Below are 16,465 nucleotides of genomic sequence, written 5' to 3'. Positions count from 1 at the left end.
GCAACAGGCTCTGAACAGGCCTAGTCCTTCGAAGGGAGATGGGTGAAGAAGACCTCAGAGCAAAGCATTTGCCAGCAGAAAGGTGCCAGTTAATGTGCAGTACCAACACAGCAAAGCAAGGTTGGACTGCCTTTTGTAGCCACATTAATTAATTAATTAATTAATTAAATGAACAAATAAATAAGTAATTTTTCCTTACACCCCACGGCACATTTCAGGTACTTTCCACTTCTGCACTGTGGTCTTCTTAGCAAATTTGTGGTAAGTGGAAAAGAGCAGTGTAAGGGGATTTTTGAGTAATTATAGCTTTGATAATACAATGTGTGACCAGATACTGAGCTGCAGAAGAGAATAACAGAGTAACAATTAACACCTTCACAAAAGTTCTCTCTCACACCATCCCAAGGACATTAGCGGTAGGATACACTAATGAACCTCAGGGAAAATCTCAGCCATTCAGCAGTGTGTGCACATAACAAGAGTACTTCATCAAAATAAATCAAGTCCCTGGAGACACTCAAGGTCAGGCTGGACAGGGCTCTGAGCACCTGATGGAGTTGTAGGTGTTCCTGTACACGGCAGGGACTAGGAATTGGATTGGAATTAGAATTGGACTAGGCGATCTTTAAGGGTCCCTTCCAACTCGAATGATTCTGTGATTCTAAGAGTCAGCAGAGAATATAGTACATTTGTTCCTCTCACAAAAACATACATTTCTTTGGATTCCCAAGGAAAAGTTCTCTTCACAGTTCAGAAATAACCAAGCTACTCTCAGGCACTGAGAGCATAAATCAAGTTTTTTCCACTTCCAGGCCTGTACTCTGAAACAGCTGAATCTGATGGCTAATCCTTAAAGTAACCTTATGAATTTCTCTTAGGACACATCATACTGAGTACTGGAGGAAAAAAAAAAAAAGGCCTTTGGAGTGAAACAGAGCAACAAGCTACAACAAGCAAGACCTGCCTTTGGTGAACTGCCAAGTGACATTACTGTTACAATGATCTGGAGCCCATTAGTATCAAGCAAAACCCCCACTATAGCCTCATGTTCATCTGTTTTTGTTCCACTTGTTGGCTTCCAAGGACAGCCACACATTAGAGAAACTTGCCAAAATTATGATGGAGGAAGACATAATGAGCTATAAGGAGATGATAGACAGGTGTGTTTTTCTGTGATGTTTTCCTGGGGGCTAAAACAGTAGAAATCAGTGGGACTTATCTGGAGACCCAGCTTTAAGACTCATGCAAAACTCTGCTGTCTCTGACTGCTAGAGAACACTGGGCATAAATTCTCCCTGTAGGACTCACCAAGGAGCAGATGAGGAAAGGTAAGTCTAGGCTTGGTATATGTTTGCATCATTGCAAATAACATTCTCCAGTGTCACAAGGTAGAGATAATGCATCTGAGGTATTATGGAGATAGAGAACCATACACATGCCCCCAGTGACCTGCCCTAGAGCAGCACTTCTCTCCCAGGAAAGACATCAGCTCTAGATCTCCCACACCTCAATCTGCAGACACTGTTGTCTGCAACCACTGCACATTTTTGTGTTGTTTGGCATGGACTGAACAATTTTTCTCCATCATCCATAGAATTACCCTTCAGACAGTTGGTAGGGGCAATAAGCTGACATCCACAAGCTGATTAATGTTAGCAAGCCCTATTGTCATGAATATTCCACTATTCACTTGTTACAAGTAGAAGTAGGACAGAGATTTATGGAAAAATGCTCTTTAGTGAGCAACAATTTAAGGTACTTAAACACTTGTGAATATACAGTAAGCATTTTATAAGTATTCAAGCTCAGTTATTGCAAAACAGCAAAGTTTTACTTCCTATACAAAGGAAAGAAATCTGTTCAGCCTGTAGGAAGCACATCCTTTATCACATGAGAACAGCACCATAGGAGAGATTGTAAATTTTAAACATCTTAACCGTAACAAAACACCCAAATCTTTTCAGTTGATAATGGAAATGGTTTTTGGCATAAATATCTATTTTAAACGTGTTCATGTCACGTTTCATGGGAAGGCCAGAATTAACGTTATACTCAAAACATTTTTCAAAGTACAATTATTTTGACTCTGGGATCAAAGAAGGTTCCTATTCCGGGTTACCATCTGGGGTTCAATTTTTTTTATTATTTTATTTTTTTTAAAGAGAAAAAACCTTGGTACCTCATAAATTATTTGGGAAACGACATTAAAGAGACCTCATAGCTACTGGTTACAATGCCTGTTAGCTTCTTTCCCCCTCACTAACACTAATTCTCTGAGGCTCCCCAGGAGAGGTCTCCAAATACTATGTGAAACATTTGTTGATTTTTTTGTGTTTTTTTTTCCTTCTTCTGATTCATCTGCTATTCTTATTGCCATATTCTCTCAGTTTAGCTCAGAGACTCACGTCTCTCCTTTAGCAGGCACTTCTCTGGAGGCAGTGGGAAGCAGATTAAAAAACAGACTAACCAATCTCATGAACGCAACAGTCACACTAAAAAATCATCATTTTCCTACACCTTGGAGCTTGCTGTTTCCCTCCTCATTTGCATTAGCTTCTCAAGCCTGTTTGTTGACATCTTTCCAGCAATCTGATGATCTCTGTGAGCAGATGGCATCAAGCTCTGAAATCTTACACATGCCATGTTACATTAAGCCCCAGCTGACTAGAAGCTATTCCCAGCATGATATTATTGACTTTCTTAGCAGAGAGATCTTTGGAGTCTTTCAAGCTGTTATGTTAGCAGGAACAAGCAAACTCATAAGCCAGATTTCCTTGGATGTTAATCTATTTACGCAGAGCATCTCTCAACATCTTATTTCTTAGAAACACAAATCAGAGAAAAAAAAAACCACAAAACCTCTTTGTTTGTGAATTCCAAATCTGTTTTTCCATCCATTCACAGTGCTGTTGGTTTCCTCCTCTCATTACTTTCAGAAAGATTCTTCCTACCCCACCTATCATCTCCCCTCCCAGCCAAGTTCTTTCCCTGGCAGCCTTCTGCCTTTCTCCCCACTCACCCCAGCAGACAACACAGCTTGGTGTGATTTTCAGTGCCCTCCGCTCCCATACCTCCATCCAACCTGGCCTTTGCATAGGGGCTTTCACTCATTCCACCAGCACTGCACAGTAAAGAACTTCACAGAAGTTAGAAGGGGTATCTGGAGATCATCTAGTCCAACCCTCCAAAGAGCAACTTTTTTACTGTTTAAGTTGCAATACCTGAGAAATAACCACAAGACCCGTCAGGATCTATGTTCACACACAGAAGAAATATGCTCTTACTTGCACACCTCTCAAACAAACAATTGAGTTACTTCAACACCCCCACAGCCAAGAATGACCCTATTTATAGCCAGAATGGCCCCTCCTTTCTGAAGACAGCTCAAATGGAACCACTTTTTTCATTATCAAAGTTCAGGTCAGATTTAGCAGTCATCCGCATTTTTGCACAGGTGTCTGCAAGCGTGCAACACTTGTGGAAGCCAAATATTCTGAGAGAAGGAAGTCTACCCAGGCCTCTGCCCCTCTACAGTCAGAACATCACAAGTGATAGAGCTAGGGCCATGCAGCATTTGGCCTGATGAGTTATGGCCAAGGCCTTGCATGCCAGCTAACATTTTAGTCTTGGGCCATTATCAGCTACATTTAAAAGGAAGTGACAAAAAGATGGTGAAGCACAATACTGAGAGATGGATATAATCAGCAGGAGGTTGGAGGAGAAATAATGTGTGTTTTGCAGTCTTCCTCCATAAGTGAATTCCTCGCTCCTGCGGTTAGGAATAAGAAAGGTTTTTCACCTCCATCAAGTGGTGTTTGCACACAGCACACTAAAAATTGGTCTTCTTGCTGCAGCAGAAGCTGCAGACATGCACAAGCTTGCACAGAAGGATACACAGAAAAAAGCCAAGAAATGTGTACTCGGCAATGGTGGTGACACATAGAAGGGCACAGCCCAACACCAACCACTGCAAGTGCTCCTGAGAAAGGATTCAGAGCTACAGACCTGGGCCTCTCGTGGAAGCTGGAACAAGAGAGATGATCTTCTTGCCTCTGGGAGGTGTATGCTTGTAGCTCCCACGCTGGAGGGCTGCAGTGGATGGATGTAGGCTTTTCATGTGGAATTGGTTGGGGCAGCAAAGGTGAGGAGTTGCCTTTTATATGAGAAATAAGCATTAATACATGAAGCTGTGATTGCTCTACCTGACCCTGTTTGGGGGATTGACGTAGATGGTCTTCAGAGGTACCTTCTGTGTTTCTGTGAGCCATCAGCACTAATTTCTGGCTATTTGCCTAACTGAACGGCTGTACACAGAAAGCCATTCTTAGCTTCTCCCCAGATATATAGCATGTACAAATGTAAATATTTTCTTCCCTTATTCATAGGCTTTTTCTTCTCTTCAACTTCTCTCTGCTCAGAAAGGGAGAAAAATTAAACAAAACTGTACCTGCTGAAAAAGAAGACTCTGGGGGACACATTAACTAACCAGACCTAGGCATATCACATGGTGTTCTGCAAATGATGTACATGTTCAATTAATTTGATCTATCTAAAAATGTTGTTACACAATACAAAGGTGAGGCCTGAATAACTTATTTTTAATAACTATGCCATGTGCAAACAATATTGTCTATTAGCTACAGAAATTAAACACCTACAGTTCTACATAAGTTTTTGGAAGTCACTTTTGGTGGTGTTTTCTGTGATATTTCTGAGAGTGTATTCCTTGCCTAGCAGATGTTAATACGAGTCTAGAGGGTCAAAGGTGTTATTCAAAGGTTGCTCTTTGTTATTTTGTCCCTTGGCCTTATGCATACTTCCCATTGTGCATAAAGCATGTTATAGTAACTCTAACTTTCCAGAGGATTTCAGATAAAACAACAGTGTATTCAAGTAAATTCCTGGCTACTCCTGATAGTCTTCATGTCCACCATGTGTCTATAAGTGGTTTCCAGGATTAATCGCTTCATAGACATCAAGATGAGGCTGATGAACCTGTAGTTCCTCTGATCTTTCTTTGTGCTCTTCTCGAAAACAGCAGTGACATCTGCTTTCTTCCATTCCTCAGCTGCACTGTATTGGAGCTGGCCTTAAGAACATGTGACCAAACTGCCAGGAGGGAGTACAGAGTTTGCATAGTCCGTTTGTGGCTCAGGACATGACTAGGAACAAGAGAAAGAAACCATATGAAGTACATGCACTCTCAAGGTAGGAGTTGCTCTACAGAGATGAAAGTGAACACAATTCTCTCGAATCCTAATCTGCGTGCCTTGCCTAGAATCATAGAATCACAGAACCATTAAGGTAGGAAGAGGCCTGTAAGATCATCATGTCCAACCATCAACTCCCCCCCCCCCATGCCTACTAACCATACCCCTCAGTGCCACATCTCTGCAGTTCTTAAACACCTCCAGAGACAGTGCCTCCACCATCTTCCCAGGCAGCAGCCCAGTGCCTCACCACTCTGCCCGAGAAGAAATGTTTCCTAATATCCAACCTGAACTTCCCCCGGCACAACTTGAGGCAGTTCCCTCTCATCCTATCACTGCCACAACAGTCAAATAGTTCAGAAATAAAAATAATGGTTCTTCAGTGAATGAAACCCCAAGAAAATTTCACCTCACTTATCTTGCCCCATCTCTTCCCAGAGGGGTGGAATTACAGTGCTTTTAACAGGCAGAATGAAACTTTGGTAATACTTTGAAGTATTTGAAGTATATTCTTTATTATTATTGTACCAAAAAGAAAAGTGTGTGAACTTCAAAGAGAGAAGACTGCAGGGCTGGGGGAACTAATTGGAGACAGATGGTCAGATGTGGCTCTTAAAAGACTGAAGATCAGTTAGGAACATCATTCATTTATCTCAAAATTGCCTGGAATGCTGAAAAAGAGAAACCATATCTTCCGTTGTCCATTCTTTCAATCTATCTGCAGTCCCCAGCAGTAAAACACAACACAGCCCAGCAAATATGACTGTTGTCATTACTAGCAGAGTACCACACAGATTTTCTTCTGACCTGAAAAACCCACATGCCTCTCTTAGTGCATGGTAGCAAGGTTGTCTCCATCATTCCTCAAAGAAGCCTTTGCACCGAATTTGAGTCTCTTCCAGCTTGAAGTTAACATAAGGCCACTGCTTCAGGCCTCCCATTTTTCATCTGCTGTCACATGAGCTCTCTCTCTCCCAGGGATTCCGAAAACTTTCCCACTTAAATAAAAGCAAGCACAGCCTAAGGACACTGTGTGGCTTTCTGGGTCTCAAAAACCAATTAAGCACAACTCCAAACACAGGCTTTTCATTTAGTTATAAATTCTCTCCGCACATTGTGCACATTGGTTCTCCTGCACATAACCTTTCCTATTCCAGGACCAAGTTAGTAAAAACACTTCAAGCGCATTTGGCATGAGCCCAGAAGCTTCTCGTGAGACACATTCAGCCTCTGGGACTGTTCTGCTAGGCCTGTCAACTCTGGTGCTCCGAACCAAGAGCTCTTCCCAGGGAGCCCAACCCCATAGCAGGGCACAGTTTTTGGCTCACTGCCTGGACCTCCTCCTCAGCAAATTTAGACTTTTGTCAACTTGAGCCTCGCCACCACCACAGCCTGAAGGGTCTGCCTGATATTTACACATTATGAAAGAGGTGACATCAGGCCAGTGCTGTCTCACCATCCACCAGCCAAGAGAAGTCACTTCCCAAGGGTTTAAGCTCCAGCCCTGTGGGCAATGCAATGTACAGGAAAGCTGTGATTGCGCCTATCACTAATCAGTCCCATAACCTCCTTGTCCTGGTTACCCTTTGGGTCCTAACACTGAGCACAGTGCCGGCACTGCATTGAGGCTACCATGATGGAGACTCACTGCTCCCAAGGAAATTCTGGGCAGCTCTCTGCTCCCAGCTCACTGCTGCTCCATGCAAGCAACATCCACTCTGGACCAGGACTGTACTGCTGCCAGCAAATGATTCCAAAATGAACAATCCTTATGTGCACCCAGCCACGGAGCCAATGAGGGAAATGCTGTGACAAAGAAGTTTAGACTGATCAGGAGACAGCATAATGTCCAGCTGCAGGAGAGTGGGCTCCTCACCACCACAGCTACACAGGCAGCTGCCTGACACCCCCAGTCCAGCAGTAACCCCAGGGAGCATAGACCTTCACTGTTGCTAATGGTGCTGATCTTTCATGCTGCAAATGGGCCAGTCAATCTTGAGCTAATGTGGCTTGTTCAACCAGCAGCATCACTCTGATGAAGCAGCTCAGCTGGCATCCTGAGGGATCATAGCAAGCATGTCATTTTTTACCTGCCACATTTCAGGGAGCCCGAAGGACCCAGGTAATAAGTCTGCATTACAAATCTCATAACACAACAGACAAGCCTTACCCCAGAATCCCTGCCCATTTCAAAGATCTTTTTCCTACACCTGATATTTTCTGTGCACATTCTGTACTCACTCCTTCCTTCTTCTGGATTTAGCAGTAGGCACTTGTGCTCCAACCCAGAAATTCAGAAGCAGCAGCTGTAGGTGTCCCTGTTCACTGCAGGGGAGTTGGACTAGACAACCTTTAAGGGTCCCTTCCAACTTAAACAATTCTATGATTCTGCGTGTCAAATGTATTTGGATGCGTAGAGTTTGTATGACTTTTCCTGTCAGGGGGACTGTATCTGCCTGTTTGCCTCTACTATCCAAGATTTCTGTCTCTCTCATCCTTCAATGTCTTCCTTTTGTTTTGAGACTCCCTGCCATCAGACTTCCAATAGTGTGAATTTCTTCCCAAACACAGCTGTCATGCTTCTTTTTGAAGCTCCTGTTAAGATGTAACATGGCTCTGAACTTTTTTTCTTTTGGGGGTGGGGGTTAATCATCAGATTTCAGATCTTTGCTATTAAAATCCAACAGATAACAAATGAATCAAGATAATGAGACAAGACTGTCACTTTGTAGGAAATCAATGTCATGGTGTTTTAGAAGCAAAATCCATTTACAATTACATTACAGGAAAGAACATATCTAGGCCACTCCTAGGCTGTCATAGAATCATAGAGTCATTAAGGTTAGAAAAGGCCACTAGTATCATCATGTCCAGTCATGGACCCATCACCACCATGCCCACTACTCTATATCCCTAAAAGCTGAGATAGCCACATATCATTATATATCACATTTCTGGGTAATCCGGGTTACATCTATACCTACAACAGACTGAGGAGGCCAGACTCATTCTCTGATATCCAATAGTCCCAGTAGCACTGCTTACTACTTGATACTTACTATTTGCTACTACATGCCCTCAAACTCTTATCCAAGTTGCTTGTTGGGAATTATCAGAGATCTGTGATAACTACAAAGCCATGACTGAGAAAACTGCTAGGTTGATCTTGGTCAAAAACCATATTGGAGACATTAGAAATCAAATAGTACTAAAGAGTGCCTGGGCACATACGCTTGCACCATCTCACTTCTTGCTCTTTCTACATGGTCTTTGTGCCTGGGATGTTACCTCTGAGCCAACTGGGATACACACAGCATGGAAGGCTATCACCTGCAGAAAGCCAAAGCATGTTTTGGTGCCATCGGCCACCAGAAATAGAGTTCACAGTCCCACAGTCAATGAGACAATATGATGCAGCAGATATTCAGATGATATGCAGATATTCCCAGGATGCTCCACTTTTTCCCTGTAGCACAATATATGTGTCTCATAGCATGATTTTGGCTGGAGTCCCCTTTCCTGGAGGCTGGTGCAAGATGTTGTACAATCTGGGATCCAAGAGGCTGAGCAAAGGCAGAAGTGCTGGCTCTCAACCTGCTGGGCACCGGCTGCCTCTGTTACACAGACACAAGGTGATGAGCAGAGAACAGTCTTTTTCTCCCTCCTGCCCTCGTTCCCAAGGGTAACAACCATTTCAAGACAACTAAAAGCAAGCCAGCCTCACAACCCCTGGCTGGCTGTGGGTTAGCAAGCATGCCCTTCTAGCAAAGTTACCTTAACCTCAGCACAGGCCATGGACAACAAGAACCCCAGAGAGGTGCTTGGGGCAGCTGTCAGCACCTGGAGGGTTCAAACATTTTTCCCCTCCCTGTGCTCTGCTTTAATAACTCTACAAAAGTGGCACAGTGGGAGTCTTACTGCAGGTTCATGGGGTGCAAGGTTTGTCAGGAGGGACCACATCACAGCTGCTCACCAGCATTAGTGTTACATTCAGGATAGAGCTCCTGTCCTCTAGGTGGCCTCATATGTGCAGTGTGCTGACCCAGATCAGAGCCTACAGCAGGACCAGGACCTCACACAGATGAATCAATTGGAGGAGGCAGCCTGGAATTTTTGTCACCATTTGTGCCACTGTTTGAGGACCAGGGTGCTGCATATCCTCCCTGTTCTGGCAAAGCTCTCTCAGCACCATCAGCCCACATACATCCCGTGCACTTTCTCAGTGCTAACTGAATGGTGAATGATGGTGCTTGCTTTTCTAGAAAACATTCCTGGCCCTCACACTTCCTTCGCCCAGGGCTTTACACCATAGCTGAATTTAGATCAGCTGTGTGCCACGATCGATGAGTCAAACTAACAACTGCCATCCCCCTGGGCTTCCCTGCTGTCAGCCTTCTAGCTGCAAGGGAGTCTCCTGGGCCAGATGCTGATGTTTTTATTCATGGCCATTTCGTTTCCCCGCAGCCTGCCGTGAGCATGGAATAATACTCACTTCTGCACCTCCAGCAGCAATCGACTTGCCCACGTCTGTAGGAATCCTTGCAATCTGCTCTTGCAGGAAAAAGCTGAGTCCAGGCTTGCACAAGTTTTCAGGTGTGCCAGCCCCCCATCTCCTGCAAGGTAACTTGTGGAGACAAAAGGATTTGTCCCTCTCTGTGAAACAGCATGTCCTCAGTGCTGAATCTTCCTGCATTTAACTTCCCCATTTCCCACATTCTCCTACACTTTATGGCTTCCTGGACACAGCCAGAGGCAGCAATAAAAGTAGGGACCCCGCAGGAAGCCCTCCTGCCAGCAGAAGAGACCATACCTGCAATATCGTGCATGCACAGACACATAAGGTTGGAATGCTAAACTGATAGTGCTGTCTCTGTGCTTTGGCATGGAAAAATTGACAGTCCCAGAAAACCCCAGGCAATGGGAATGAGGTTGGCAAATGACACCTCTTTGACTTTTGGTGACCTCAGTCTATACCCAACAAATAGCATTTTAAGAGCTGCTATATAACTAGTGAGGAAAAATAACTCCTTTAAAGTCTATTACCATGAAAAACGTGAAGGTGGTTTATTGACTGGTAATTAAAATCATAGCCCTTTTGGTAGCATATGGCAACTAAGGAACAGCACTTTGCTAAGGGTACAGAGGTCAAACTGCAGTGGTAATAGCTGAGTTTTACTTCCCTGGGAATGCACAATAAAAAATTCAGATCTTATAGCTGATCTTTGTAAAAGGTGTTGGTAATCAAAAGTCAGCATGAAATTATATCAAACGTTAATTTTAAAGCTACTAATATTTAAAAGCCTTCTTTCGTGCCTGCCACTTTTATTCTGAGATGTTTTACTTGCCTCGTTTTAATGATCTGATGGGGAAATGGAGATGGAAATTACCCAGAGTCTCTCTTGGAAGTTTGCTCAATGTGACTATCAAAAAGCTGCTCTGTGCTTTGTACATGCGTGTGTCAGAGAGATTTGGGGGGTGTTATTATTCACAGTGTGGATAGATAAAAAGATGAAAAAGAAAACTGCCAGAGGAAAGAAAGATGACATTAATAACTGCTGTTCACAGTGCCATGGCGAGTGTGAACCAGGAGTGTGTAAATCAGTACCAGCCCACTCCCGAGGCCATTGGCAGCTCTACAGAACTCCCCCAGCTCTGGAATGGAAGGGGAAGGTCATGGGTTCAAGCAGAGCCACTGCTTGTTGATAAAGCTGAAATAGCCACCGGGCTTGGCTTTTTGGGACCTGAGCCTCATTCCAGCTGTACTTTTCAAGTAGTCCACCCCATAGACCTCCAGAAGGAGAAGAGATTCCTCTGCCCTACAGCCCCTGCATCCCTGTGAGGATTCTGGTGGGTTTCTTGAGGAATAGATTCTGCCATGATCTGTGAAAAAGAGAGAGTTCTCTGCAGTCATCTAATTTAAGCCTTCCCAATGAATTTTTACTTTCATTAAGTAAAGCTTCCCTAGGACACTGCCAGAAAACTCCAGCTCTTGCATTTGTAAAGCTAAGGTATTGCTACCCATAAAAAAAAAGTAGATGGCAATTACTAAGGGATTACATTTAAACCAAAAATGACTGAATTTATTACCATTTGTATGTGCACAGCATAAAATGCAGTAGTACAGAAGTTTAAGAAGCAGGAAAAGAAATTTCTCTTTCTTTTTAATGATGGAGGCAGGAACTTGCCAAGCTCAAATAGCAACAGTAATGTGAAGCCATAAGTGAAGGGAACAGAGCTCAGGCACAGTAACAGAGCAGCTCAGCAATGCAAATAGATCAGAGATGACCACACACTAAATGAGGACATCAGGCTGGGGAAGATCTTGTTGGAGAGCTGCCTGCCATTAAGTTCTACAGCCATCAGGCTTCATCCCAAATCCACCAATGTTCTTCCCGCTGATGCGCCGAGGCTTTGGCTGGAAGCCTTGCTGCAGTTCTGAGCTCCCTGCTTTGCCCATGGAGAGTAATTCATGTGAAACAGCCCATGAAGAGCAGACGAGGTTAGCAAGCCTAAAAGTACACCCAGGTGTATATGGGTCACTCAACCAAAATCAGTTGTCCTGGTGTAAAAGCACTCTCACATCTTATAACTGCATTTCTACCTGTGGGCACTGCACTGTGACCAATGTAGCGAACCAAGCAGAGGTATGCACTCACACAGCACAGCCCAGGCTGTCCTGGACTATTTCCAGACTGATAACTCCAGCTTCATACTCTGCATGGATTCTTTCAACATAACATTGCTAAAATACAGTATAAATATATATATAGTTAAATATCTAAAAAGCTGGGGAATTTTGAATTACGTTTCCCACAAGTTACCTTTGAATCTGTCCACTCTGAAAACCTCATGCAACTACTGGAGAAAAAAGAATACTGGTTTAAAATGACAACGGTTAGCTGGGTAGCAGTAGCAGTGCAACAACTTGTAAAAGGTGCTTTGAAAGAGGTTCCAGTATGCACATGTGCTTGAAAAATCAAACATTACCCAAAACCAAAGAAAGGCTGCACAAATGGTCTTACATCTTCCCCTGGACTACTCTGAGACATTGAGTGACCTCCACCCACTCTGCTCATAAACCATTCACTGGATGATGACTTCCAATGAATCTGGCTCAGGCTTTCAACTGGGAGAGCTGAGTAGGAGACAGCTTATCCTCACTGCTCAGTGGATTCAAGAGAACTCTTCATTTTGTCCAGAACAAAATGCTCTAGCTCAGAGAAATTATGTAGCTCCCATTTGGCAAGTACTAGGACACAAAAGGCCACGTGAACTACAAATGAGCCTCAAAAATATGCTTTGTTATCAGCCCTTTACTTCCCTAAAGAACACTCATTCTTACACTGTTATTGTGGGATGCGTAGAAATCATCCATAAGGGAACAACACCCACTGCTGCAATGGAAAAACAGTGAGATGGCATGAAGGTTCCCCATTACCATTCTCAGGAAGATCCTGGATTTTCTGTGTTTTGTTTTGCAGGAGGAAGAGATGCTTACATGTCATGTGTATATGGGTCTGTTTAGCTGATAGAGAAGGGAAGCGGAACCACAGTTTCCAAGAAGACAACTGTGTTACCACGTGGACCTATCCGACAGCGACGCAGTGGTGCTTGTGTCCTCCACTACTTTCCCTCTAGTGAGACTGAGCTGCTCCTTGAGATCCAGGACCCCGGCATGACAACAAGACAAGCATGCCCTTACCAACCTGGGTGCTCTCCCACAGTGCCTGAGTGTGGAACATGCCCAACATACACACTGAACACACACAGCATCTCTGCAACCTTTCCCCCTCTGCTCCCCAGCTACCCCAAGGTGTTCCCACCCAGGTCCATTTCCCAAGACTTCCCCTCTGCTTTTTGCACCTAATCTCTGACTTCTGCCTTAGATCAGCATTCAGAGTTATCCTCTATTCTTATTCACAGCCTCATGCAGATTTTTTCAAATCCCTGCTCCTGAGCTCCACTGCAGTGGAACAGCTCTTCTGCTTGTCCCAGGGTCAGGCTGGCCCCAGTGCCCCTAGGCATTTCTATACTGGCTGGATATTGCCTGGGAGAAGATTTTCAAGCCTAATCCAGTGTCACTGCAATCAGCAGTTGTCAACGTGTCCACACTCTCTACAACTGCTAATAGCAGAGCTCAGCTCATTGTACAGGGTTTTTGTGTGACAGGACTGATATGTAAGACATCCCAGCAGCTTGACAGCTGGCTGTTCAATTCCCAAAAGCTCCTCATTAACAGGTGCATTTCTGAAGAAGAAAATGAAATATATCCAACATAAAGCCAAAAGCTTTCCTATTCACACACATACACAAGAGCCTGTCATGAATCGGCTGTCAGTACTCAGCTGCTTCTCTTGTTTAAACAGAGCCATAGAAGACATAATAAAATAAAATTAAATAGGTGTTGACTTACAGGTCGCAGGCTGTTAATCAAGAGAAAGCCCTCTTAGTTATTGACTCCAGCTTTCTTGCAGATCTGCAGAATTTAGCAGCATGGTCCCAGTGCTGAAGTCAGGCAGACACACCAAGCTATTGGAGATTATTTACCATTTGATGCTAATTGGATCTCAAGGAAGCTCTAGGATGGAAACCGCGTTTGTGCCAAGAGGAGAGGAGGCTGACATTCAGATGTGCATTAAGCTCTTTCATGAAAAGTGCTGCTCCCTTACCATACCTGGGAAACAAGAGGGAAAGAAACAAACTCCTTTGCTTCTGGTTGAATCGCAGCCAACACTTCAGCATGCTCCAGTATCAACATATGTTGTCTTTTATCAACCCCAAGAGGGAATCCTGCCCGTAGTGCCACCCAGAGCATATGGATTTCCGGACTCCTAGCCCCAACTGGAGCAAGAATCTGCTTCATAGTTGCATGAGCTCAGCTCTACTGTACCTTTTCCTTCTTACCTGATGTATTACCAAAAAAATTATAGTCACACATGGGAAAAGAAGATAAATTCCTCCAGCCATTCCATGACATAACTGCTTTGCTGAGTTTTCATGAAAATGACACCGTTCCTTGGTTTTCTGAATAATATCTTCCTACAAGCAAGTGACCCTTGAAAAGAGAGCGTGTGTTCAGGTTAATTGGCAAGGCCTCATTACAGAAAGACATACAGATCCTGCAGGATGAGGGTACATCTGCAAAAGATGCTTATATTTCTACATGCCAAAGTTACTTGTTTAAGTCTCCTTAGAGCTCGTAAACTGACCCTGACAATCTTGACCAAGTTCCACAACCTCTTAACCCCCACAAATGCTATTGGATAAATTATCATAGAATCACAGAATTGTTTGAGTTAAAAAGCTTGGAAAGGACCCTTAAAGACCATTTATCCCAACCCTTTTACAAAGAACAGGGATGTCTACAGCTAGATCAAGGTGCTCAAAGTCTTGTTCAGCCTGACCTTGAATGTCTCCAGTGATGTCTCCAGCCCATCATCCACCACTTCTCTGGGCAACCCTTGCCAGTGCCTCACCACTGTTATTGTAAAACACTTATTCCATATATTCAATCTAAATCTTCTCTTCTTTAGTGTGAAACCAGTTCCCCTTGTCCTACAGCAAGAGCTCCTTGCTGCCCTGCCAGTAGCAGGTCCCTTATCACCTCTGTTGCCTCTCACCTTCACAATCTGAGAACAATGAAGAAATCCTCTCCTCTCTCCAGACTTTCAGCTCAGAGGTCTTTCTCCTAAGTGTGAGCTGTGTGCTCGGAGCTGGAGAAGGTGAGCTCCAGGGAGGCCTGGTCCCCTCCTGCAGCTTTGCTCCCACTGCCAGAGCCGGATCCTCACCTCTTAGCATCTTTCACCTTCAGACACAGCCCAGTTGAAGGACCAGAGAACAACATTCCTACTACCGACATGTTCCCACCATGTTGGTCTTTCATGAAGGGAATGTTCTGTTTAATGAACTTAATCTCCTTTCATGATGAGGTTACTCACCTAGCTGACCAAGGGAAGTCAGTTGATGTAATCCTTTTGGATTTCAGCAAAGCTTTCAATAGCATTTCTTACAGTTCTTACAGTAACCTGGACAAAATGTTCAGCATATTGGTAGACAGGAACATAATGGATAGGTGAGCAATTGGCTGATGGGTCAGGCCCAAAGGGCCCATATTAGATGAGGCTACATCAGGATAGCAAGTGGTCACTGATGAGGTTCTGTGGGATTCCATTTTAGGGTCAGTTCACTTTGATGTTTTCATAAATGACTTGGATGTAGGACTAGAAGTCCTGCAAACTAAGCAAGTTTGCAGATGACACTAAACTGGGAGGACCTGTTGAATTTCAGAAGGATGGAGAGGCCTCACAGAGAGATCTAGACAAATCAGAAAGCTGGGCAATGACCACTGCATGAAGTTTAACAGGAACAGTGCTGGATTCTGCATCTGAAGACGGGCTTCTGCCCAGACTGCAGAGAAGGGAGGGGGCTTCATTTGTTACACAGGATCTGGATACCTGCAAAGTTACTACTCTACCTGCATTATCAGGGTAATGGACATTCCTTTGCTTCATTTATATCAGATTCAGAACACAATTCTCCCCTCTCTCTGGGAGAACATCTCTGATCCCCACCCCCTTGCACTGGGAGCATTCTGCACATGTGGTGCTGCAAGCTGCATACAAAAACGCAGTCCAGCTCCCCTCAGGTCAGCTTGTTGTTGCTACTCACAGATCTGAAGCAAAGAATAAGAGCTGGTAGCAGCAGTAAAAGGGAACACAGCATAGCCATGGTAGACTGGGGCTGTCAGATCCAGGTATTCAGCTGAGTACCTGTGTGCCTGCTAGACAGAGAAGCTCCATGAAGTTATGGCTGGCATTTTTAAATGCTTCTAGAGAGCATAGGTTTGCCTTTCTTCACACAGGGAGACCTGCAGCGTGTGCTGCATTGCAGACACAGGCTTGCATTGCAGCACCAATATGCCTTGCTCTGTCAAGCACTTCCTTTACATCGCTTGGATCGTGCCAAGTCAGATTCTAAACAGATAAAACACAATGTTGCTCTGAAAAGCAACTCAGGGTTGTCAGCCTGAGACTGCCCCTCACTGTGACCCCTACTTTGGCCACTTCAATGGCTTTTTAGTAGCTCCGTCCCTCTGCTGCTTCTCTGTGTCCTTTCCCAAGGGATGCTGTGATAAACACTTTCAACGCATCTGGAGCCAAGAGGTCAGTCAATTTTCCCCACAAAAGAGAAGCAATCATCTTCTGATGATGGTGCAGAGTGAGCACAGCACATCCAGGCTTGGGTGATCCCCTCCA

General features: G+C 44.2%; 1 long non-coding RNA gene across 1 annotated transcript; it reads right to left on the bottom strand.

Moving 5' to 3' along the window:
- Positions 1–203: 203 nt before the first annotated feature.
- Positions 204–15,667, bottom strand: LOC128083995 (uncharacterized). The gene is made up of 3 exons (XR_008208294.1): positions 13,624–15,667; positions 4,006–5,162; positions 204–339 (listed from the first exon to the last, which is right to left on the bottom strand). It is a non-coding gene; the product is annotated as an uncharacterized LOC128083995 (long non-coding RNA).
- Between the last annotated feature and the right edge of the window lie 798 nt (positions 15,668–16,465).

The sequence above is a fragment of the Tympanuchus pallidicinctus genome, unplaced genomic scaffold, assembly GCF_026119805.1.
Source record: "Tympanuchus pallidicinctus isolate F22 unplaced genomic scaffold, pur_lepc_1.0 scaffold1, whole genome shotgun sequence".
Classification (NCBI taxonomy): domain Eukaryota; kingdom Metazoa; phylum Chordata; class Aves; order Galliformes; family Phasianidae; genus Tympanuchus; species Tympanuchus pallidicinctus.
The sequence above is the reverse complement of the archived record's forward strand: the minus strand, read 5'-3'. Positions and strand labels throughout refer to the sequence as shown.